We start from the raw sequence: 12,096 nt of genomic DNA, 5'->3' as shown, positions 1-12,096 counted from the left end.
TTACTACCTTCTTGGGGTCTTGGAGGGTTAGGCTGCATTTTCATCCTTTCACTGCCATTAATCCCCAGCATAAGCCTAGAAGGCAGGTGTCCCCTTTTGCAGATGGAGAGGGTGGTTCATAGGAATGGTAGTGATTTGCTCAAGATCACAGGGACATTAATTGGCTGATAAAAGCTAGCTCTGACTGCATCCAAGTCCTCTGTGACACTGAGAAATCGTGCTGCCTTCCAGGAGGGATTGTAGTAGTGCGGAAAGTTTCGATGCTAGGTGGTGTGTCACATTTGAGCTGTCAACGCGGCATCCGAGCCATGTCTGTGACCTACACCAGAGCGCACAGCAACGATGGATCCTTAACCCACTGAGCGAGGCCAGGGATGGAACCCGCATCCTCAGGGACACTATGTTGGGTTCCTAACCCGCTGAACCACAATGGGAACTCCTAAGTGATTTTTCTTTGTGTGTTGTTGTAGCCTTTATTTTTCTAGACTATATAACTGAAATTTCTTGGCGACTTATCCTGGCTGGGTCTGAGACTGCCCACGCTGAACAACGTGGTGAGAGTTGGAAATGTGTTTTTGCTTACTGCTTCTTGGCTCCTCATGGTCTTCCAGTGGTTGGGGATGAGGACGTTGCAAAAATGGGTCCTTCTTTTTTATATCGTTTTCTTTTTTCTGCATATGGCATTGTTTTATTACCTACTGCTGAAGGCATATTGACTGCTATCTTGATTACAAAAACACAATGTAACGGTCCCGAATGAAAGCTAGTGCGCTCAGCAGGTGATTACAGAGCAACCTAAAGTTTTCAGCACGTCTCTGCACACCTAGTCTTCTGAATGGTAATATTCCCTTCTTGAAGATTCCGGGAGATGTTGGCACCACCGTGATGTTGCTTCACAGTAAGGCTGAGACGTAGGTAAAGGTCAGGAGGCCTATTCCCATGAGTTTCCCACTAACAGTCTCATTTTTTTTTAGTTTCCAGATCTGCTTTCCCTGTCCTAGAACAGCAGTCTTCAAAGTCGGATAGAGGCGCAACGCGATTTCATTAGGATGTGGGAAGGAAATTTTCAGAATGTATATTTCTCTCTATGTTGGGCATTTACATTTCTGTGTGTTTCTGTTCCGTTTGAAAGAATTATGCTCCTTATACCCATACACAGAAATTGAGAGTGTGTAGAATTTATTTGAACAATAGCCGATGTATGTAATTGATACATTGATTAAATAAGTGATGATACGTGCTCAGTCTTCTGGGGACGGGCATGCTTGGAATGATTCTATTGAATGGGGATTCCCATAAGACCATTTGCACACCGGTGCCCTGGACGCGAGTGGCCTCATTCATTCTTAGAAGGCAGGGCCTGGTGTCTGTTTCACTCGCCTCGTGTGTGGTCTCCGAGATCTTTCTTGGCAACAGACGTCGAGCTTTTTAAGCTAGTTGCTGTCATACAAAGAACAGATTGGCTTCGTGATTGTGTGTATCAGTTTTTCTGCAGGGACTTTGGCGTCTTGCTGTTTCAGATGTGTTCCCATGACCTCCCAGGAATTGTCTTGATGTTGAAAGAGGCTGATTGTCCTCTTATGTCTTCAGGGAGGGGCATATAGGCTTTGTTTAATTTTTTTTTTTTCCCTTCTGCTTTAAAAACTTTAGTGTGCAATGACTTTGGGTGCTTTTTCTTTCTTTCCCAATTTGTTATTTGGCTAGGAGGAATGTTAGTCATTATTTAGCCCAAAAGATCTTGGCGCCGGTCTTGAAAGTAAGAATTGGTTTTCCATCTTGCATTCCTGGGGTTCATCTCAGTGGTACTTTGGGCCTTAATCAAATCGCTTATTTACTGTAAAAAGAATGCCCAGCCAAGAGAATCTCATGGTGGGTCCCATTATGATACCTATGGGGTTTGACTTAGCAAATGAAAGACAACATGGAGGTCTTTTCAAGTATAGAGAACGTAGAAGCTTCTGGACCATCGCCTTAATTTTAAAGAGAATGGAGGATCAGCAAGGTTGGATGGAGTTCTTTGTGGCCCCCTAGTTAGTGCAGGTCTTTCTTGCCATCTCTCTGTCCCCAGTGGCAGGTGCCCAGCTCCCACTGTCCCTGTCATGGTCACTAGCAGAGCATAACTAACTCAAGGCATCACCTGAGATCTGCCTGGTGTGCACAGCTGTCAAGTTCTTGTTTCACCCACTCGAGGAAAGGTGACCTGACTGTCCTTAGCTGCACCATGTCTTTGAAGTGGTGCCCAGGCGCACTTGGTTTTGCATTCCAGGTGCATTCCACTGTGGTCTTACAGCTTTGGAACAAGGCCACGATCTGATTTAAATTATTAACCCAACCCCAAGGCGTGAGTAAGGAGCACAGGGGGGTATTCCTGCAGCCCTAGGGAGTTTGGGATTGGCGGCGGGAGGAAGGGGATGAAATCTGAGTTACATTTTAACTTTCTGGCACCAGACCTGAGGCATCAGGCTTTTATGTTTGTGTTAAATTGTCACTGTTATTTATTATCACAGGTATCCATTATTAATAATCCATTTATTGCTGCAGGTATTGTCTTAGCCAATAATAGTGGGATTGAGATGGTGTTTTTAACTTGTAGCCTCTCATGGGTTATCAGGGGTGTGTGTGTGTGTGTGTGTGTGTATGTTCGTGTGTATATAAATTCTTTGATTATACTGTGGAATTGGCCAGTGTTTGTGTCTCCATTTTGCTGTCCTTCCTGATCCGAGCATTTGAGGAGGGTATTTTTCTTTCTTTCTTCCATTTATTGCTGAGCGAGTGTGTTCCTACCTTGGTTCCTTTGCGTCGGGGCCTTGGATGGAATGGACACCAAACTTCCAGGAGGGCCACCGCAAATGAATTTCTGCCTCTCAAGCTTACAGTTTTGATTTGGATGCTCCCATGGACCTCACAGTGCGAGCTGTTATTGTCACCTTCTGTTTTGTCAGTTACCACGCTGGACATGCCGGAGGCGTCTCTTCTTTTTCTCCCTCCCTCCCTCCCCGTTTCTCACAGGTATATGTGTGGCCACTGCATCCTGGTGACTCCACCTGTCCTTTCTTTTCTTTTCTTTTTTTTTCTTTTTATTTAGGGCCACACCTGTGGCATACGGAAGTTGCCAGGCTAGGGGTTGAATCAGAGCTCCAGCTGCTGGCCTGCACCACAGCCACATCAGATCGGAGTGCATCTGTGACCTGTGCTGTAGCTTTTGGCAACTCCAGATCCTTAACCCACTGAGGGAAGCCAGGGATCAAACCTGAATCCTAAAGGACGCTATGGCTTCTTAGCCTGCTGAACTACAGCAGGAACTCCCACCTTCCTTTGCTTTTACCCAAAGTTCTCACTTCCAAGTGAAGGCCACCTTATCTCCTCTAGGCACGTCCCGATGTGTTGGTAGGAATAAGCTTTCACTTTCTTTTTCACGTGACCCAGGGTCAGGACAGAGGGGAGAGAACAGGCCTGATCAAGTAACTCCTCTAATCAAATCACATCACAGACTCAACACATAGTAATGGCCTTTCTCTGAGTAGCATCTATAACCCAACCCATCTTTTTAAAAACCTCATCACCTCCACCTCTTTCCCAAGCACGTCTCTCCAACATTGGACTAATATGTTCATTTCTCAGAGCCTTTGCTCTTTTCTTGGAATGTTCTGCCTTTCTCTCTCTCTCTCTCTCTCTCTCTCTTTTTCTTTTCTTTTTTTTTTTTTTTTTTTTTTTTTTGTAAACTCCCAGCTGTCTCTTTTCATTTCCTCCCATCTTCACAAGCCAAAGCTTAATCCTATGAACCCTTCAGGACCAGATTGGATTAAGACCTTCCCCTGGCAGAATTAGTCTATTTCTTCCCACCATTCACTCTTTGTCTAAATTTTCTGATGTAAATAATTGAAGTGTAGTCAATTTACAATGTTTGTGGTTTACAGCAAAGTGATTCCGTGACATGCTCGCACGTGCACACGTGCAGAGATAGACACAGATTCTTTTTCCCATTATGGGTTATTACATGATATTGAGTATAGATCCCTGTGCTCTACAGTAGGTCCGTGCTGTTTATCTATTTTATATGTAGTAGTGTGTATCTATTAATCCCAAATTCCTAATTTGTCCCCCAGCCATCATTCACCATTAATAAGGCCAGATTAGCCTTCACGGCCCTGTCTCCAAGGGGATAAATGTCCCCCATTTTCCTGGGTTGCAGGCATCATAAGGCAGTGGTCTGTTTCCTCATCCCCAAGATAAAGCAGGTGCTCCATACACGTTGGTTAAGTTGAGCCAGACTGTTTAGAGTCAAGTTCTTATTAGACTCTCTGCTTTATCCAAATAATGCACGAGCAGTTTTCAGAGAGTCATAGCTCTTTAAAATCTATTTTCATATACCCTCTCTCATAGCACACTAACCATTGTAAGACACCCCGTTTGTTTCAGGTAGCATCAGCCAAGAAAGAAAATGGTGCTGGTTCAATCACACTGTACCATTGTGATTTAAGATATATTCAACTTCGGAGATGTTCAACATGAAACATGCATTTCTTAGAAATAAGGAATTGTGTCGTATGTGTTGGACCCTTGTTTAACACCAAAACAATTTGCATTGATTTGCAAATACAAAATTGAGGTCTTTTTGGAGTTCCTGTTGTGGCTCCATAGTTAACGAACCTGACTAGCATCCATGAGGATGCAGGTTCGATCCCTGGCCGCACTCCGTGGGTTAAGGAGCCGGCCTTGCCATGAGCTGTGGTGTAGGTCCCAGACACAGCTCAGATTCCAAGTTGCTCTGGCTGTGGCGTAGGCCAGTGGCTACCGTTCTGATTGGACCCCTAGTCTGGGAATCTCCATGTGCCATGGGTGTGGCCCTAAAACGACAAAAAGGCAAAAAAAAAATTGAGGTCATTTGGGGGGGGGTAGAGTGTAACACTATTTTATTAACATTTAAAATTTCACTAACAATGCTGACCATGCCTTATGCTCAGATTCTTGCAATAAAGACACAGGGACAGAGCTTGAAGGGTGCAGTGTGAAACACAGCATCATATACTAGAAATCTAACCGGTGGTACCGTAACTACCTCTGTTCACGAGTACAGGGACAAACCCTTCAGTGGGAAGAAAAGCTCAGGACTGAACAGAGGGGTTCTTGGTTGCTGAAGAATCTGCCTTTCATTTCAGACTTGGGACGAACCCTGGAGTCTGTCAGTTTACGAAACCAGTGACTTCAGGACAGTGGTTTTGTAATAGGAGAGATTGGCAGGAGCCAATTCAAGATCATGCGGCCAGTCTGAGAGCGAGGTTAGCACAAGACGGTTGCAGCTCAAGTCCAGGATCTGTAGTGGTCTAGAGACAGAATGGTTAGTGCATTCTTCTGAAATCACTGGTTTCCAAGTAAGTTCCTAAGATGCTTTCCCCAAACAGAGTGAGGTCATTTTTAAAGGCTTTTTTCTTTCTTTTTTTTTTTGTCTTTTTGCCATTTCTTGGGCTGCTCCCGCGGCATATATGGAGGTTCCCAGGCTAGGGGTCGAATCAGAGCTGTAGCCACCAGCCTATGCCACAGACACAGCCACACCAGATCTGAGCCTTGTCTGCAACCTACACCGTAGCTCACGGCAATGCCGGATCCTTAACACACTGAGCACAAGACCAGGGATCGAACCTGCATCCTCATGGATGCTAGTCAGATTCGTTTCCACTGAGCCACGATGGGAACTCCTGCTTCTCTTTGAAAAGTTTGGGACTTACAGGCAAAGAATCACTTCATTTTGAAAGTCCTTGGGAGGATTTCCTTTAAAATTTTTCTGAAAAACATTTTATTTGGGAGTTTTCGTCGTGTCTCAGTGGTTAACAAATCCGACTAGGAACCATGAGATTGCGGGTTTGATCCCTGGCCTCGCTCAGTGGGTTAAGGATCCAGCATTGCCACGAGCTGTGGTGTAGGTCGCAGACGTGGCTTGGATCCTGCATTGCTGTGGCTGTGGCATAGGCAGGCAGCTGCAGCTCCACTCCGATCCCTAGCCTGGGAACCTCTGTATGCCACAGGTGGGGCCCTAAAAAGCAAAGGGGAAAAAAAAGGAGAGATTATACACTCTTCTATGTTTCACATTGCCTTCTTCTATGTTTTGCAGAAGCAGTTTCAACAGAGGGCCATCCCCTCTCAGGGTTCTTGTGGGCACTTGATAACCTTGTTCTCTCACTGGCAACACCCTGCTAAGCCACAACATGGTGAAATCACACAGGACAGATTGCAGCATTAGACAATGTAGAGTTCCCTGCTGGCCTAGAAGGTTAAGGATCGGGCGTTGTCACTGCTGGGGTGCAGGCTCAGTCCCAGGCCTGGCAATTTCTGCATGCTGTGGGCATGGCCAAAAAAAAGAAAAAATTAATTGTAGTCAGCTCTATTTTCATTTTCTTTTGGGATCAAATGTTCCATTTTCTCTTACAAAGACGGGATGTGTTTTGGAAGTGACTCAGATGTGGCATTGAGAACTTAGGAGCTGGGAGCTCAGAGCGAATGAGCCCTCACATCATATGGTCACTGCTCTTGGAATGTTGGGTGGAATTCTCAAGTGTCCAGGAGCTTCCTGGCTTCTGAGGAGGCATGATGCTGCTTAGATTTCTGAAAAATTACGTGATTTTTGTGGTCTGTCCTGAAAAATCTATTGAATCCGTTTCATTCCGCTGGGGCCTCATTCAAGCCCTTTTTGGAGCTGGGCTGTGGGGGTGTTTGGGAGACTGGCTGGCCAGTTGTGTAGCACTGCCCTTTGGGACTAGCGGCGTCCAAGCTCTTTTGGATGCCGCTGAGAGGGAGCCGTGTCGTGAGTGATGCGGTGCTGGAGTGGAGTCGTGTGTATTGGCATTTGCCAGTGTCCAAGTATAGTTGCAAGACCGTAAACACCCAGAACCCAGGGAACCTCAAAGAGTAGTGTTTTGGCCTGAAGCCACTATCCCCATGCCAGCCAGAGAGGAGGCATACCATAAATATCCCTGAGTTGGGGTAGAACATATCATTTGAAATGCACTGCCTTGACTCCTGTGAAACAGCCGTGTCTGTTCCAGCAGAACCTGTTGGTTAGGGATTGCCAAAGATTCACTGTTCTAAAATTAAAATGATCATTTCAGTAGAAATTTCTCGATTTACTTAGCTGGCTTAAGACCATCAATTCTACAAACACGCGTCCTCCCTGAGTTACCTTGAGATGCGTTTGGATGTGCTAAGAAGCTGCATTGCTCAAACCCAGGGCAGGCTTTGGATATGGGAATTTTCAGGAATTTGGGCTGGTGTGGGTGGCTATTTTTACTTGCCTTGAAAACATGGCTGACCTAAAACCATTTCATCTGCCTTCTCGGGAGTAGGAATTTGGGAGGCATGTCATAGCTTATGCATCTGTGCCGAGGGATCAGTTTTTCAAAGGGAAAAACCTGGTGCTGCCCCAGGGCTGTCCATGGTCACGTGGTTCACCTGAGAGGGAAGGTAGTTACCTCTTCTCTGGGTGGGAGACCTTGTCACAGTCTCAGTGTGTGCACAAGCCAGGTGAGCTCACTCCTATGGGAACCATATCTTTAGGTCAGATATGATGTGGCCACCTGGGAGCATGTCCCAGCTACACTTGGGCATTGAGCCAGAGAGCCCCAACTTCCTCCAGCTTCCTGTCCCTTGGCTGAGACCCAGCACTCTGGGGAGAGCAAGCGAGTGTTCAGAGAGAGCTTCTTGGAGGGTGAGCAGCCTCTTACAACTAACTCTGCAGGATCTTACCTCTTCAGACCTTCTGTCCCTGAATAGTGATTTTTTTTTTTTTTTTAAATCAATGATTAAGACTAGAAACATCTGCAAGTTGCTTGGTGGCCTAGTGGTTAAGGAAGCGGCAGTGTCTGCTGTGCTAAGGGTCACTGCTGTGGCACGGGTTTGAGCTCCGGCCTGGGAATTTCTGCATGCTCTGGGTACAGCCAAAAAAAGAAAAAAAGAAAAAGAAAAGAAAGAATTTGACAGAACATTGTAAATCAACTATGATTTAAACTTTCTTTTTTTTAAAAAAAAAGAAAAGGACAAGAAACATCCCGTGAAATTTGTCACTGAGCCCATGAGAAATGATACAGTCCAAAGCATTGCTCATTATAACACAGTGGCCTCAAAGGACCACTAGTGGAAATTCTTTGTGTGTGTGTGTGTGTGTGTGTGTGTGTGTGTGTGTGTGTGTGTGTGTGTGCGCCTTTTCTAGGGCTGCTCCCACGGCATATGGAGGTTCCCAGGCTAGGGGTCGAATCAGAGCTGTTGCCACCGGCCTACGCCAGAGCCACAGCAACGCGGGATCCAAGATGCGTCTGTGACCTACACCACAGCTCAGGGCAACGCCGGACCCTTAACCCACTGAGCAAGGCCAGGGATCGAACCCGCAACCTCATGGTTCCTAGTCGGATTCGTTAACCACTGCGCCATGACGGGAACTCCGAGTGGAACTTCTTTTCTGATCATAGTACCTCAAACATCTGTCCTTCTTCTGAGCAGTTGATTAGGGCGCTGTGCATCTTACAACTGCTCCATTTTCCCTGTTTGCGTTGGCTGTTACAAAGGCTTACTGTCAAACCGAGCCAGCCAGGGGTAGATTGATAGGGTCGGCATCATTACCCTTATTCGGCCCCTCTTCACTTTGTCTTAACTTTGTTGGGGTTCCTTTCATTTTTCCAGTAAAAATTTCTATTATTCTATTTTAGATAATTTATCTTTGGAAGTCACTCCTGAGTCCTTTCTTGAATAAAATAATGTCTGAAAAAATAAGTAAATGATGAATTTTGTTTTCCCTTAATTTCTGAACCATTGAAAAATCTCCGCTGTCTTAGATTTCATCCATCCATCCATCTGTCTATCCATCCATCCATGCACTGCTGATTTTTTGGACCAAGTATGCATACTGCAATCTAAATGCTTTTGGTGCTTATTGCATATAAAAATATTCAGGATTTCTGCCTTGTTCGTGACTTTGATCCAGCATGGCTACTCCCTTCTCACTTCTTGGAAGGTTCAGGGTAAGAGAAACTTTCCGATTCTCATTAATTTACTAATTATGAGACACTTTCGGCCACCAAATCATAAAGGATAGAATAAGAATTAACATACTTCTATAGTCTTTTATAGGTTATAGTGTTGATTCTCTAATTTCTGTCTTATAACAACTTTTTCAGGTAGTCATTAAATAAGCCAGATACTATTACTTTTCTCATTATTTTTCCTATTAAGTTTCAGAATGGGTAGTTTACTTGCTCAAGTTCATCTACGTTAGTCAGTAAGAGAGCCTGGTATATGAACTTAGGTATTTTGAGGGCAAGCCCTTTTCTCTGCACATTTTGATTCCTGAAACTTTCAAGGACTTAAAAATGGCAGGGATGCCTTTTACGAGTTTTTCTGAAGGTGAAAAAGAAAGTTGTGGTGTGGCAGACTCTTTGGGAAGAGCCGGGGGTTAACTGCCATGGACACCGTGTTTCTGACACTTGTCGTGTTTTCATCTCACATCAGACTGTAGGGTTGGAGTGATGGGACTTCTGAGCCCTGTCTGCTTTTCGAGGTATTTGAAGCCTGAGATTAGTTTTGGTAATTCCTTCACTCTCCTTTGGCACACACGCTTCCCTGGGAAAACTGGTTTTTTGACAGCTGACGCAGAAATTGACCAGAGGAGCTTTGAGATGAATCAGAGTGAGACGAAGACACTTGGCACATGTATCGTTGTTCACTTCACTCGGGGTCATCTTCCTGTAATGCCAGCGGTCTAACTGGTCCTGCCAGATTTTGTCAGCAGAGTTTGTGTGTGTGCGTGAGCTGTGGCAAATGCAGTTGATCCCATCTTCCTGCTGGATTAATTAATTCCCCTATTGTCCCATGACACATTAAAGGCAATCGGTTTCATCCAGCTTAGAATCTAGACCCGGTTTCCATGAGTTAGGTACCATGTTTTAAGGAAACCCCATAAGAGTGGCCCTTCTGTAGCATACGTCTTATGGTTTACAAATGTTGAATCATAGAGAAAATAATCGCAGACCTTTATTGAGAACTGACTAAGGCGTAGGCACTAAGCTAAGTCTGATGATCTTTAAGGCTCATATCAACCGAATGGTTTAAGAACTTATACTCATTTGTGGAGGGGTCAGTTGATATTTAGAGTTGGCCTCAAATCACCCTGCACATCAGTGGCAAAGCTGAGTTTTGGCCCGAAACACACAACAGGCCTCTGGGCTGACACTCCCAAAATTGGTGCTTAGTTGCCTCTCACTGAAGTTGAATTCTCTGCAGCTCTTAAAAGAGAACTTGGCGTCTTGGTGGTTCTCAGGTTGCCACGGCATATGTTTATGAGCCGTGGTGGAGGTAACCCACTGGGATTACTTGATACACACGGAGTGCTTGATGCCAAGTTGCAAGCTTAGCATATTTGCTGATTTCAGAAGAACAAGTGTGGGTCTCTTTATTGAACCACATCGTGGCCAGGGTCACAGGTACAAACATTTTTTTTTCCACCAAATCAGAAGAAATTCTCCCCAATTTGTTCTCCTGCAATGTTTTATAAATAATATCTTGGAACTTTCACTTTCTTCCCCATATTGTTTTTCTGCTCAGGGATTAGAAGAACATAATAGAGAAACATTTGAGTTCTGGTAGATAGAATATGTCCCCCCCCCCTTTTTTTTTTTTTTTTTGAAAGTATAAGAACTGCATTATCAGCCTCTGTTGTGCAGGTGGAGGACAGCCGCCTGCAGGCCGGGTTTGCCAGCAAGAACCCAGCCTTGCAAATTATTGGCAGCTGGCATTGTAATGAGTCCATTTCAATATAAATGGGCTGTTGCTTATTAATTGCTGCCAGTTCCTAAGCAGTTCAGGAACTGCTTTGAAAATTTGCAGAGAGCAACTTAAGGAGGATGCCCGGGCAAAGAGAGGGAACAAGATAGCAGTGGGGGAATTATGGAAAGGGCACGTATTGTAGGCTAATAATGGGGTATTGCTGAGAACTCGTGCTCCTCTCTTGGCAAGCGTGAGTCACCAAGTTCATGGTTAAATAGCACGCGTTCCAAGATGGGGAGAAGTGTAACTTCACTTATTGTGCTGTTCTCCGTGGATGCACATATTTATTTATTTCCCGGCTCAGGGTGACTGCTTTCCACAACACAGGCAGTTTTCTCCGTGATCCTGCTCTCTGTCCTCTCAGGTTCCCACCTTAAGGACACCACCAGCAGTAGGGGACAGGCATGGGCAGTCCCACGGAAGAATGGCCCGTAGGAGAGAGATGAGGGGCCGCCACCTCAAGGAAGCCCTCGGGGCTTTATCCTGTTTTAGGGTCTGTCATCTCACCTCAGAAGGCCGGCTCAAAAAAAACCCCAAAAACCCAAAACCCTTCATACCGCTTGTTCATGGAGCTAGCCTTGCCAGTTTATTTTCTGTGCTAGGTAGCAGTTTGGATATTTTACCTAAATTTGTTCTTGTGCACATTCTTCATGAGTTTCCTCTTATTTTGAAAGCATGTATAGGATGAGAAGGTCTGTGTATCAAAGGTGGTCTTTTGTTCTACAATCTTGAGCGTTTCCTTCAACTTTTTTGTAATAAATCTAGCTCTGCTTTGAGAATGACGGAGACTCTGTTGTTTCCTTTCACTCACTTCTGTTGAGACTTTTTATCGATTAAGAGGGAACCATGTAGGCATTCCCGTCGTGGCTCAGTGGTTAATCAGTCCAACTGGGAACCATGAGGTTGCGGGTTCGATCCCTGGCCTTGCTCAGTGGGTTAAGGATCCGGCGTTGCCGTGAGCTGTGGTGTAGGTTGCAGACGCGGCTCGGATCCCGCGTTGCTGTGGCTGTGGGGTATGCCGGTGGCTACAGCTCAGATTAGACTCCCAGCTTGGGAACCTCCATATGCTGCAGGTGCGGCTCTAGAAAAGACAAAAAAAAAAAAAAAAAAGAGGGAGCCACACACATCATTCCACAGTAACCTGTTTCCATGATCGCATACCTTCATCTGTAGAGAAAAGTAACAATGATAAAAGAACCTAGTTTGCAGGGCCGTTTATCACCGCAAATGTTAATATCCCGTATGCGTGTGTTTATTGATGTATCTGATGATGCCTGTCGTTTTCTGCCT

At 45.2% G+C, this 12,096-nt stretch overlaps 1 protein-coding gene across 8 annotated transcripts in view; it reads left to right on the top strand.

Moving 5' to 3' along the window:
- TIAM1 (T-cell lymphoma invasion and metastasis 1) overlaps positions 1-12,096 on the top strand; it is a 461,256-nt gene that overhangs the window by 277,284 nt on the left and 171,876 nt on the right. The window lies entirely within an intron of this gene.

The sequence above is a fragment of the Sus scrofa genome, chromosome 13 (assembly GCF_000003025.6).
Source record: "Sus scrofa isolate TJ Tabasco breed Duroc chromosome 13, Sscrofa11.1, whole genome shotgun sequence".
NCBI lineage: Eukaryota > Metazoa > Chordata > Mammalia > Artiodactyla > Suidae > Sus > Sus scrofa.
Note: the sequence above shows the minus strand (reverse complement) of the source record. Positions and strands in the feature narration are given on the sequence as shown.